General features: G+C 41.6%; 1 protein-coding gene across 3 annotated transcripts in view; it reads left to right on the top strand.

Moving 5' to 3' along the window:
- Positions 1–98: 98 nt before the first annotated feature.
- Positions 99–13,703, top strand: part of LOC119650775 (dnaJ protein homolog 1) — a 108,292-nt gene continuing 94,687 nt past the window's right edge. For 2 of the 3 annotated variants that reach the window (XM_038053881.1, XM_038053880.1), the window contains exon 1: positions 9,161–11,060. The gene's annotated coding sequence lies outside the window, so the exon portion shown is untranslated. Of the gene's footprint in view, positions 329–9,160; positions 11,061–13,703 lie in introns of those variants that run through there. The other variant, XM_038053882.1, reaches the window with a different exon arrangement.

Raw genomic sequence — 13,703 nt, forward strand, 5'->3', positions numbered from 1 at the left:
TATCAAGGGCTGTAACATTTTATTGACGTACAATTATCTGACATGTCGTGCAAATATTGAAAAAGTTTCAGTTGAGCTAGTTCAGCCATTCCTATAATTGTAAAATTCTAATTGTGTGGTAAATTTGACTCTAACTTGATAACGTGTGTTAAAAGTGGTGATTGGAATATGGCGCTAGTGGAATGTTATGTGTTTGGAGTGAAATTAGTGAGTGTACCGGAAAAAAGTTGATTGAGAAGAAGTTTTGGTAGCCGAAATCAATAGTGTTTTGTGAGCATAATAAAAAATTTAAAAATTCGGAAGGGACAACACAGATTGAAAAAGGAAGGTATGTACACACTTTTTGTTGTTTCTATTGGGGGACACCGTTGGACCATAATTGTAATTTTTAAATATTGAATCTGAAGGGGGAGATCTGTTCGATTGAGTATTTATCCTATGATTAGATGTGGATCGTAGTTCTGATTTCTAATCGCTTTTTTCTGCTCATTTTACTTCCAAGGCAGGAGTGAGACTCCATAGGCCATGTCTCAAGATCGGCTGAAGTAACTGGGGTAATACAATACGACTGGTACTTTAGTGCGGGTAAACTTGTGCTGTCAAAATTCGCCACTTTTTTGGAAACTATTAGAGCTCTTCCCTCGTAGATATCAATAGTCAACTTGGATGGTATTATGCTCATCCTCCAATAAAAATGAGGGTTAATAACCTGTTTGCATCTAGGTTGCGGCCTTTCTTTTATTTCCCCTAGTTTTTGTAACCGGCCGCATTTGTAACAATCGTTTGGTCTAGTCAAGTGAGGGATTGAAATAGTTCAATGGAGAGTGTGTCCGCCATTCGACAAAAAACTTGAGAATAATGAAATTTCATCTTTCAACCTTGAATAAGTGAGTCTAATGAAAAAACGCGAAGACAGTTCTTTGATTAATTGCATTACATTGAATATTTGGACTTTTTCGAATTATATTGTAATAACCTGCTCAGATCAGGATGACGATTCGAAGGCGAACAAGCCCTAAGAATGCATTCATCATCATCATCAACGGCGCAACAACCGAGGCGAGGTCCACCAATCGATATCCCTAAAAGCTGTATGGCGTCCTGACTTACGCCACCGCTCCATCTTAGGCAGGGTCTGCCTCGTCTTCTTTTTCTACCAAAGATATTGCCCTTATAGACTTTCCGGGTGACCCGCCCACCATAACCTATTGAGCCGGATTTTATCCGCAACCGGACGGTCATGGTATCGCTCATAGATTTCGTCATTGTGTAGGCTACGGAATCGTCCATCCTCATGTAGGGGGCCAAAAATTCTTCGGAGGCTTCTTCTCTCGAACGCGGCCAAGAGTTCGCAATTTTTCTTGCTAAGAACCCAAGTTTCCGAGGAATACATGAGGACTGGCAAGATCATAGTCTTGTACAGTAAGAGCTTTGACCCTATGGTGAGACATTTCGAACGGAACAGTCTTTGTAAGCTGAAATAGGCTCTGTTGGCTGACAACAACCGCGGATTTCATCATCGTAGCTGTCATCGGTTGTGATTTTCGACCCTAGATAGGAGAAATTGTCAGCCTTAGGCTTCTTGACCTTATGTTCTTTTGGTCTTTTGGAAAAACCTACCTTTTTTGAATATATAGAACAGTAGACTGCTTAAATATTACACAATACCTTTTAATGATGTCAATTGGTCAAATAATTCTGCCGTTTTAATCTCTACCTGCTGGGAAACAATAAACCTTGATAGCGGATGCTCCATCATACCTTTCCCTGAAGCAATGAGATTTAGCCCCCAAGGCGGAATATGAATTCCATTCATAATCACTACTAGCATCCCCTATTATGGCAACAATCACTAAAAATCTGTGGTAGCCGATAAATTGAGTGAAATACGAATTTTCCCAAGCTTTCCGACGAAAATTCTAAGTGTTGGTATTCCTGCAAATATGTTCGATTCAGGTAAAAGCAAGTTCAACAAAAATATTATGTTTAGATATATTGATCACTCCTCAGGCTCCGTAATCGGCCTAGATCTAGAATTGGTAAAAAAATCGGTTGAAAGTTGAAATTTTTTATACTTTTGAATCCGCCAAAATCTGTGGTGGGGCCGGTAAGTTGAAATAAACTGGAAAGCCTGTGCTTTTTGGTGATAAATTAAACGCTAATACTTTTCTAAAAGCTCCGAGTGTGGGCAAAAGTAACTAAATCCATGACATTGACTCGAAATTTCTAATGGAGAGTTTCAGATTCCAATATTTCCCTAAATATGTCGAATTGAACGGTGGCAGAATTGGCGAAAATGCAGCAACTCCTGCCGTGATTGCTGTTATAAGACCAAGGAAGTTGAGTCCAGCCGACTTAGATCTTTTAGAGCCAGCCCGTAGCATTCACAAAATAAAGCAGCTCTCCTACCCTGCAGCTAGAAATCTTTCTGAGGTGTCCAAAAATGGTTTACTTAGTGTGTGTAGCCTGGCTGCCTGAGGATTTCCTCCTCTTCTCCGCAACTTTGGCAATGCGGGTATGCCGAATCTGGTGGCATGATCCCCGGTGGGCTAGTCCCTCGTGCAGACCACCATAATCTCGCCATAAGATGCAGAAAGCGCGCTGATATGTCAGGGACGTGGTTGACATCGGTTAATCTGCAAGAAACATGTGCTGAAGCTACTCATCCCTCCGTTGATGCAGATCATATAGTGAAGTCAGTTTTAAGTTTCCAGTATGTTGTGGGACCGAGTGGTAAAAAAGGTGTGTACGGTACGTTGTTGACATTCTATGAAGCGTGATGGTCAGCTGCTATTTTTTTGTTACATTGTAGAATCTTTGGGGAATGCATAAGTATTGACACAAGGTATAGACGTGTTTGATTATTTTGCATAGATTGATCAAGAACATATCTTTTCAGTGTGGGGAGTGGATTAGTATCAACTGTAGTCATTAGTTATGCTCTGGGCCTCTCCTAGCAGAAGTACAGTATAAGAAGGAGATTGCGCAAAAATCGAGGTTGATTCATTAGTCGCAACTCGAAACTTTCAAATGAAATCGTCGGTACCTCTGCAAATATGTCGAACTCGAGTGAAATGACTTTACTCCATGACGACTCTCGAAGACGTTTATACAGTGAAAAAATCAGTCGAATTGTTGGGTGGGTCGATAAATTAGCCAAAACTCAAAATTTTGCAAGGCTCTGGCGGATTGCCTTGAACATAGATACATCTTCGTAAATATCTTGAAACATATAAATCTTACAGGATCTTAGCAGTTATTAATTCTGAAATCCTAAGAGTGACCAAAATCAGTTAAATGTCACTCCTGAGTGAAGTTAGAACTGCGTGGGGAGCGTGTGGAGAAATTTGCTAAAATTTGATGTGTGGTCAAAATTTGATTGAAAGGTGAAATTTTCCAGCGTTGCCGATGGAAAACTGAAATATCAATATATCCACATAACACAGGGTGCGGCAGCAGAACTTCCTTTTTTAAAATGCGCGCCACTCAGTTAGTTGATGTCATAGTGGAGCGCTAGTGGGCTCGTTCAAGAGGGGATACCTATTGTTTTTTTTTAGCGATGAAGCCCATTTTCATTTGTGTGGGTCGGTTAACAAACAAAACATGCGCTACTGGGCTGACACCAACACTCGAGACTTGCATCAAAAGCCTTTGCATTCACCAAAGTCACAGTGTGGTGTGCAATTTTCTCAGCTGGAATTATTGGTCCCTGGTTTTTTGAGGAAAATGAGGTTACAGTGACAGTAAATTCGGACCGGTATGTAAACATGCTACAGAATTTTTTTTCCCACGGCTAGAAAATTTGGTTTTGGGGGACACTTGGTTCCAACAAGACGGTGCAACAGCACACACTTCAAGAGCATCGATGGCTGTTTTGAGGGAACACTTTCCAGAGCGCCTTATCTCAATTAGAGGCGATTTGGAATGGCCGGCACGCTCTCCCGATCTGTCCCCTTGTGATTTTTTTCTATGGGGTTTTTTGAAATCCCGTGTTTATGTGAACCGTCCAAGAACCCTACAAGATTTGAAGACCAACCTCCAAGAAGAAATTGCCAACATAACACTTGCTATTCTAACAAGAGTCATGACAAACGCCAGAAATCGGTTTACGTATGGAGAATGACATGAATGATGAGAATATATGGAGAACGGGGGACGTCACCTAACAGATTTGATCTCCAAAACAATGTAAATAAAAACTTTAGACATGTACCTACATTATAGAAAATAAATAAATATTTTCCGATGCATACAATAGTTTTTATTTAGTTTTGAAAAAAGGAAGTTATGCTGCCGCACCCTGTATAAAATATCATGCCTGAGGGTATTCAGAAGCGGCTAAAATCTGAGATGGGTCAATGAATTCTCTCAAATTAGAAAATTGCCAAACTTTTTAGTGAGAAATTTTGAATGCGGGCATTCACTCAAATTCGGACAGATCTATTCCGTTATCACTCTTGAAAGTTCCAATGCGGCTAGAGTTAATTGGGATTGGAGAAGATGTTCAATCTGTAATCACTCTTGACGCTTATTGGGGGTTAGTTAGTTTAGTTTAGTGGAGGGGGAGCCAGTGCTCCAAGCACTCAGACCTTTTTTAGTTCCATTGTGCTACCCTTGTAATCGCCTATTCATCGGCCTCTTGCCTACGGCGTTCACAGGCTTTCGCGAATCTGAGAATATTCTCTAGACACAAAGAATGCCCAGTCTCTTCGTTGAAGAAAACCTTACCAAGGTATCTCCGTTTGAGGTCTGAGGAGGCCGGGCAGCTGCGTACGAAGTGCAGGGCCGTCTCTTTCTCTTCACATTGGCTGAATATGGCCGAGATCACCACTCCGATTTTTTCCATGCGGTAGTTTAAGGAGCAGCGTCCCGTTAATAGCCCTACTTGGGTTTTCATGTTCCAACCCTTAAGGGACAATAAAAAATGTCGCTTTAGCGGCCCCGGGTTCCTTCACAAAGACTTTCGCCTGCCGGTAGAAGTTCAAATTTCTCCATTCGGCTGCGTGATTCCTTCCTTCCTTCAATTACCCCTTCAGAGTAGACTTGACAGTAGATGCCAAAAGCTGGTTCTCGCTCCACCATTGTGGATCCAGAACCTTGGCGAGCCAGTCTGTCAGCCTACTCATTACCATGTGTTTGAGCGCTCTGGCCCCCTCAACAGAAATGTTTCATTCAGTTGGCAAAGTTTCAGCAGCACCTGATGACAACTCCACACCACCTGGTGTGATATGTCGTTGCAGTTTAATGCTGATAATGTTGCCACACTGTCGGAACAGATTCGAAAGGTTAGACCCCTTTATTTTCGCCGCAAACACTCTTCTGTTGTCAATAAAATGGCACATATCTCCGCTTGGAATGTGGTCGTCATTTTTCCGAAAGATCGAGTCATAATCTGATTTCTTGAGAACACCCTTGCGCCCGATCCGTTTTCCATGACTGCAAAAATCTGGGGTGCGTTGAGAAATTATGCGAAACCAGAAATTTCATATGTCTTAAAATAGAATTTATTTTAGGGACGAGCGAAGGGGGGTAATCTAACCTACCGCGTAGGCGACCTCATTCCTTGTTAAGCACCTGCACTTCAGACGAGGCTCTGGACGAAGTGAATAGAGGAAAGTCGGGAAATCGGTTGACAGTTCCCAAACTCTCTTTCAAGGATCGAAGAGCGAAAGCTACCCTAAGGAAAGATTCGATGGATGGAGAAACCTGGAAGCTTCTCTGAAGATGGCCGAAGTGCTAGAAAAATACCCGTATTAAAAGCTAAGTGTCGGCTAAAGATTGGTTACAAGCTCCGACACCGTACGACGATGCCATTTTGCATGAGGCCAAGAAGATGGTCAAAAACCGACAAATTTGTTGTCTGGATACCAAATAAGTTGAAGACTCAGAATATGGCGTTCAAAAATAGAGAAAATAGAGAAATCTTCAGCTAAGTAAAGCTGCAACGTTTCATTCAAAACGGTAACGGCACACAATAGGACCACGGTATGCTTTAGTGTGCTTAAGTGTCCGGATAGCTGAGTGGTTAGAGCGCAAGGCTGTCGTACGGAAGGTCGCGGTTCAAATCTTACTGGGTGGCAGTGGAATTTGTATCGTAATTTGATGTCGGATACCAGTCGACTCAGCTGTGAATGAGTACCTGAGTCAAATCAGGGTAATAATCTCGGGCGAGCGCAATGCTGACCACATTGCCTCCTACTGTACCGTTACGGTCTTGAAACACACTTCAAGGCCCTGATCCAACATGGATTGTTGCGCCAACGATTATTATTATGCTTTAGGAGCCTATGTGGTCAACAATGCGCTCGCTCGTGATTATTATCCTGATTTGACTCAGGTACTCATTCATAGCTGAGTCGACTGGTATCCAGACAGAATATATGAGTAAATTGATATATAACATTACCTCTTGATATATAACATTACCTCTGGTAAGCCCCCGAAATTCAAACACTACCACTGAATGACTTTATTTCTGGTGATTTAGGTGCAATACGGATTTTGCCATTAAGGGCATATAGGAATGGGGCGGACTATTTAGTGGTAGTCACTTATTTTTCCTGTGACTGGCAGATCCCGCCACCCGCGAGGGAACTGTAGGTGCTAGTCAACTGTCCTGAAGGACACAAACCAAATAATTATTAGTTCAACGCAAATTTGCTTCGGAGAGTGGTATAAACTATATACGAAGTGTAAGCATGTCAATACTACTTTGTATGAGAATAGTTGTAGACTGACAGAGAAATGCCACCCTACAAAGTGTAGCTGATGAAACCAAAACCTGGCAGACACCGGGCAGGGAGAGAGATCCGTGAAGCCAAGAACAATTCGGAGGGGAAATTATGTAAAAAAATAGAAACACTGACAAAAGGAATGTGCCCCCAGAATGCCTGAGGATCCAGCTAATCTCAGTTGTGCACCGACGAAAAACTGGAAAGGAAACCTTAGAAACCCTTCTAGGAACTCACTTTCTAGGTTTTGAAACGATAAACTCATTTGAACGGGAGAAATCAATTAATTTAAGTGGATCCGACCTCATTTTTTGCAGCGGGATTTCAGGACCAACATCTATGATAATTAACATTCTATAGAACGATCATTGCACTGGGCAGTGTAGCGGTCCTTGTAGGAAAGCCAGTGCGAAATTAAACCCCGACTAAAGTCTTTTGGTCTATGATTCTCACGTCGTTCTTTGTCAAAACATTGGAAATTAGTTTTGATATAGAGGCTTATATCCTTCGTCTGCATTAAAGCCTGCATGCTTATCAATCGGAGAAAAATGGGAAATTGGTATCGAAGACTGAGACGGGAACAAACAACAACGAGGTCGTAGTCTTGATGAATATAATAATCACGGTGTAGAAGGTGCTGGAAGGCAGCCTGGCCTAAACACATCTGTGTGGTAAAACTCTGTAAACCCTCATATGCAGTGGCACTCCATAAGCATGATGTACCTTGCGCCCAAGGGTATTGTGATGAGAGCATACTTATATCGGAAAAATTCATGCAAAACAATCTCTGAGTTTTATGGAAGAGTGTTGTAAACGGGAGAATCTCACGATGAATTCCAAAAAGACCAGTTTTCTGGCGAGAGAGGAAATTGAATGACTCCAAACTCCCATTCCTTTGCGATGAATGGTTTCAACTATCATATGAGGGAGAATATCTGGAAGTGATCCTGGAGCAAATACCTCGTTTATGAATCTAGAAAGCCTAAGCGGGTACGATTTTTTGCCATAAAAGGAGTTTGCCTATAGAACATTAGAATTATGGCTAAAGGTGGAGCAAAGGCAAACTCTCAAGCGCTTGTCCTCGCTCCAAGCTCCATCGACCGCTGCATTAGGAATATCATGAACAACAAATCCACCCTTGTCCCAGAGACGTTGTTGTCATTGCCACCTATAGTAAAAAAGATACGGGGCTTGAAATTGACAGGTTCAGTTGAACAGCATGTGGTGACTGTGCTAAAAGGAAATAGTAGAATTATAAATCCAACCCTAAAGATACTGCTTCGAGAACACGATAATGAGGGATGACCATTTGAATAATAACCACTTGGGGAGGCACTTACTGTGGTATACTGTTGTATGTTGTAGGTAGAAGAAGGATATGATATATCACAACTCCTAAGTCAACATGTCACCGGTTTTCAGGATGAGGTGCATGCAATAAATCTGCCTTGATTAGTTCAGTGATGAAACGTTTCAGTGGGCTACAGGCATAGTAAATTAATTTTATACGAAGGATGACAGACTAAAATAATCGAAACTTTGAAACTAAACAGACTTAGAAAGGGGACAATGACAGCTTTAATAATCGGTCCTTGCTCTCCACGAAAACGTTTGCACACGATGTTTGATTCACATGTAATACCATAGCCCTTTTCACATAAATGAACTTTGGTAGGCCATACAATAAGCCATCAGGCTGCAATATGGGGCAACATAACCCAATCTTAAACAAAGCATCATCCGTCTGATCCGCCTGGATATTTTCATATCCCAGGCGCAGGATCATAGGGAGATAATTTTTTGAAAATTATTCGATTCCCTGAAATTGCGACCTTAATCTTGGTCTTTTTATGAAATTCATGTGTTTCCGGGGTACCAACCATTCTCTTCACTCTCGCGAAGGGGGTGTCCAAACCAGAGCATGGATCAGATGCTGAAACCAAAATATTTTGAGTTTGTTTATTTCTAAGGGTTGTATTTGGAAAGTAAAGGTACTATTGCCGTCATGGATTTTGTGAAAGTAAGGGTTGACAGTTTTTGGGGCAGGTTTCCCCTTTTTGGAATACTTTTTAGAAATGACCATTACCTAGAGTAGATGATGATACCCCAAAAAATAGAATTCACTTGCATTTTGGTGATGCCCATACTCGAAAGTTTGTTTGTTACATAAGGGAACAACAAAACCTTTTAAATCTAAAGCGCTCAGCTTCTAGCCTCCAGTTAGCTTCATATCATTTCATTGCTAGAATCGGCTGCTGGTCTCTGATTAGAATCTCAGTGTTAGCTTAGTTCAGCATGTGTTCGGATTTCATAAAGTTGGTGCAAGATCGTGCCGGAAGAATCTTCAGGAACGGAGTTTCGGGACTTATTTCTGGGAAGGACCCATCGTATTTCACCAGGGGAGTTCGAATTCTTGCCTCACATTCCTACGTCACGCTCGGAATTCCGCATTTCAGATACTTTTATCTGCACTATCTCGAATATAAAGATGATCGCATTTAAGCTCCACGTCTCGTGGGAGCTTCACTCGAGCTTTGGCCCCACACGAATGAGCAGCGCCCACAGAGGGGCGAAGCAAGCATTTACTATGAGTTCGCATAAACAATCTGAAACGAGCTCCGATTTTTTCATAAAGAGAGTCGCATAGTCACACATATTTTGTCAATGCGCTCGGTTATCGTATATGTGATTCGCTTTGTCATGAATGGGTACTTGGCCGCCTGCGTTTGGGGCCACGCCATATAGACAAGATCACCACCACAAGATCCATGATCAAAAGTTGTTTTTGTTGATGGCGATGATGAGATGTTGATCGCCATCATTGAAACAGACACGAACTCGGTGGGACTCTCCACTCGGATGTATCCAAATTGGGGGCAAGACGCCTCTTATTTTCCAACGTGAACCAGCGTTCAGTCGAGGATCAGTGCTCGCGGCTTTTAGGTTAAACGATAGACCTAATTACGATCGACCTCAAAGGCAATCCCAATCGTTCTCAGCAACTACCCTTAATCTGCAAGTGCACTATTGTCGTTCTTCTGCACTCCTAGATTCGCACAGTCGCTAGATCCGCTCATGACTTATAAATAATAAAAAAACTTTTTATTATTTAATTTGGTCATTATCCGAAAGTTCCCTGATTTATCTTGTATCTCTGAGCTCCGATCAGAGCTCTGATCATCGAACTTTCATTACAGATTTTATTCAGAAAACCCCGAATTCCCGTTGGAGATTTCAATCTATTCAATCTTTTTCCGTAGATATTTTGGGAGCTCACGAGTTTAATCTTTTTGGTGTAGTTTTTTTATTTGTCGAGAAGATTTTATATTTAAATTTGAATCAGTTGGACCTTGTTGGTGAGTTTTAATTCAAGCGGTGGAGAAAAGTTGAAGGCGAAGAAGTGACGAGCGGAGAAAAAAAGCAAAGAAAAGTGTTTTGTGTGTGATGAAAATATCTATGAAACGCCGTGTTATTTTTAGATAAAAATTTTGTTTTAATTTCGTGTGAAGAAGATATTCATTTTTAGCGTCTTTCTGGTGAGCGAAAGCGTTTCTTGCTTGTGTGTATTTGCAGCGACGACGACGCGATCTTTTTCATTTTCACGCAGCGATCAAGCAATTCGGTGTGTTCCACTAATCGTGCGCTTAACTGTACAGTGTGAGAAATCTTAATATATTTTTAAGTTATGACACATGTCGTTGGCGTGAAGAAAGAAGGAAAAAATTCGCTGGCGAAAAGTGAGTGCACATAATCCGAATTGAAAGTGGGAAGCGGTCGAATTTGAAGCCAAGGTTTCCGCCGTTCTAACACTGGCTTAAACTGATCGTGAAGCTTTGCGGAAACCGCGTGAATCCGTGGATTGCTACGAACCTTGCTTGCAGAGGTGCACATTTGAGTAACGCAGGGATCCTACTGCACCCCCACCCCTCCCCAAAACGAACGAAGAACAAGCGACCGATCGACCAGCGTTCGCCAGACGATCGCTGTTAAGGTCTCCGCCGACCTGTGGAGCCGATCGATAAACTCAGCATTGAAACTGATAAAATATTGAATCAATACTCGATAGTATTATATCTAATATACCCAGAAGCTATCTGTGCGTCACTAATCTTCCCAAGGCGGAAAGAAAACGTGAGTTTGGACTCTCTTGGTTGAACCTCTCTCCGCAAAGGTGGGCCGCGATCGTCGATAGTGGGAGTCGTAGGTGATCGTACCGGGACTGGAAATTCGAATTTGCGCGCGAGTTGGAGGAAAAAAAAGTTCGTTTCGGACGACTAGTGTGCAATTTTCTCATATTTGGATTTTGTGGTGTGTGACGAATTAAGAAAGGTAAGATTCGATATATTGATTGGGCCCATGCGTTTATGGGCACATGTGTAGCTGGTTTGGCTATGCTTTTTTGGCAACCCCCAATATTTACTATGTAGACGTGAAAATTATTTGCACACGCTTTCGTTTGTTAGTTTTTCTCGTTAATGATGAAAATTCGAGCATCAAATTGAGTTGCATAATATCAATATTTTAGATATGACTTTTTTTGGATGGTTTTGCCAAAAAATTAAATTTGAATTTAGTTGCTCCAAATCGACAGCAGGAAAACCAAACTTAGAAGCGACCAGGACTCTTTTAAGGGAATTTTGGGTCTGATTTTTCACATTTGATTTGCTTAGCAAGTATCTTTTTTCACTTTTTATTTTATTTTTTTTTTAATGAAAAGATTCTATACCCAATCAACCTTGTTCCAATTGCATCATTGTCACGCTGGAAACGGATTTTTGCTTGCACCGCGTTTGTTCCTGAGAATATTACATATTTTCAAGCGTTATCTCTGAACAAGGGCATAAGACCTGTACTGATATGGGTGACATCAGATATTTGACTGATTTTATTTTTTAGATTGATAAATGTCAAACAATGAGATAAGGTGAGGGGCTTGTATATTAACGATATTTCGAGCCTTATCGCTGATTCATCTCTGTTCATAAGAATGTAAACGAGGCCCTTATAGGAATAGGAACTTATTTCTTCTGAATTTACGGAAAACAACAATCGAACCATTTTTGAACAATGAAATTGGGATTGTTCGAGTGAATTTTGTGTATTTTTGGCGTCTAAGCTTCTTTGAATAAATCCATATGAAATTACTAAGTGGGCTCCCCCTCGGACATCACCTTGTCGTGTTGGGGGAGCTTGTGGTAGCTTACAACTACACTAAGAGTGCCAAAAAACACATGAAGATGGAAACAAAGGATTCTAACTCTCCAAGTGATAAGAAGTCACAGACTTCGAATCCACCCGCGACTCTGGTAAATCAGGTCGTAGCCGAGGCACCTAATTCATGTCCCCCCACGGAGAAATCTGTGAAAGACAGGCTCTCCACTTCAGTGGAAAACCTACACCCGGTGTCTACGGCGCGGCCAACCAGAAAGGATAGTACAGCAGCTCCCTTAATGAGAGGAACTGGAATTCTGACTACGGCCGGTCGGTCAGTGACACTGTTACCTAACTCTTCTAAAATACGGGGGAGAAAGGCTCAGCAGAAGGAAACTTCAGCCGCAAAGGAGGAGGGACTACAGGCTTGCCTGTCAGAACCTTCTCCTCCAGCTGTTCCCGAAAAAAACGGAAGCTGGTAATGTGGACGCAACTGGTCCAACGCCGGTACGTGAAAACAGATCCATGCAGCCCAGACTCCGTGAACCTGGGGGGGAAGTTTGTGTACTTTTGGCGCCTAAGCTTCTTTGATCAATAGGTGTGACAAATGTAGGAATAAATTCATATAAAATTACTAAATGGGCAATTATATTTCCACCATTTATATTTAATTTTTATTAATAATAGGAATAATCTGAAAATTTTCTTTTGCTTCAGCCTTTACCCTAGGGTGACAAGTTACTGATAATCTGATCATCAATGCAAGTAAGAATCGGACCGTCAAACTTAGTCCTTGTTGTGGTTTTGTTGGCATTTTTTCAGCTTGCATATCCTGATCATTTTTTGCAGACCTAAAGTAAGCTGATAACCTTCTTGTCATTCAGATAAGGCAATGTTTTCCACCGATCGTTATGAGAAATACCACAGACGATCTTGTGGAATTCCACATAATACTTAATTTCCCTTTGGCCTCATTGTGATGAGCGAAAAAAGGTGACATACGAGACCGCCCATCTGATGTGCCATATTTGACGCTTTGCCCATCGTTATTATTCCTATATTGCTCTCTGTTCCACTACATTTTCGGCCTAAGACGTAGAATCTGCCAGAGATGGACTAGCTTGCTTATTCTGACCGTGTTTCCCAGATGATTTTTGGTGTGGTGTGTTTGAAGGTCACTTAAGCCACTCTTTTGGCAAAAGTTTAAATTTTCAATCCCACAACCTGGCTGGGTATGTAGGCGGAAGGAATTTCCTGTTGAAAAATTGCGAAATATTTTCCTTTTAAACAATGACAAGTTTTGAATTTTCAATTTTATTCCGCCTTCCCTTGCTTGAAATCTAACACCTTTTCCGACTACGAATTTTTCCCTTTGGAGAGAAGTGAAGAAGCTCAACAGGCCAATCCTGCGCGAAACACCAATCCGATTGTCGGGTGGCAGTTGGGCGGGGAGTGATGTCGGGAAAGAGTCAATATATTTTTCCAGTCAAATCCACAGCTGACGGAGGAAGAATTATCATTTTCGATTCCCAAAAATGCACACCAACCGATTCGTTTCAAAGCTTCCGAAGTCTTGAGATTTTCCCTGGACCACATTGATCCCAAAAAGGTTACTGGTTTCGATCTTATTACTGGCAAAATGATACAAGAACTGTCAAGATCTTCAATTATTCAACTGACACATTTTATTGTTGCCTACGCCTTGGTTACTTTCGAAAATGCTGGAATTTGAAGTAACGATGATCCCGAAGAAAGATGCTACGCTTGTCACATCCCATAACCGATAAGCCTGCTTCCCTCACTATCAAAGCTATTGGAGGA

Source organism: Hermetia illucens, chromosome 3, assembly GCF_905115235.1.
Source record: "Hermetia illucens chromosome 3, iHerIll2.2.curated.20191125, whole genome shotgun sequence".
Taxonomy (NCBI): Eukaryota; Metazoa; Arthropoda; class Insecta; order Diptera; family Stratiomyidae; genus Hermetia; species Hermetia illucens.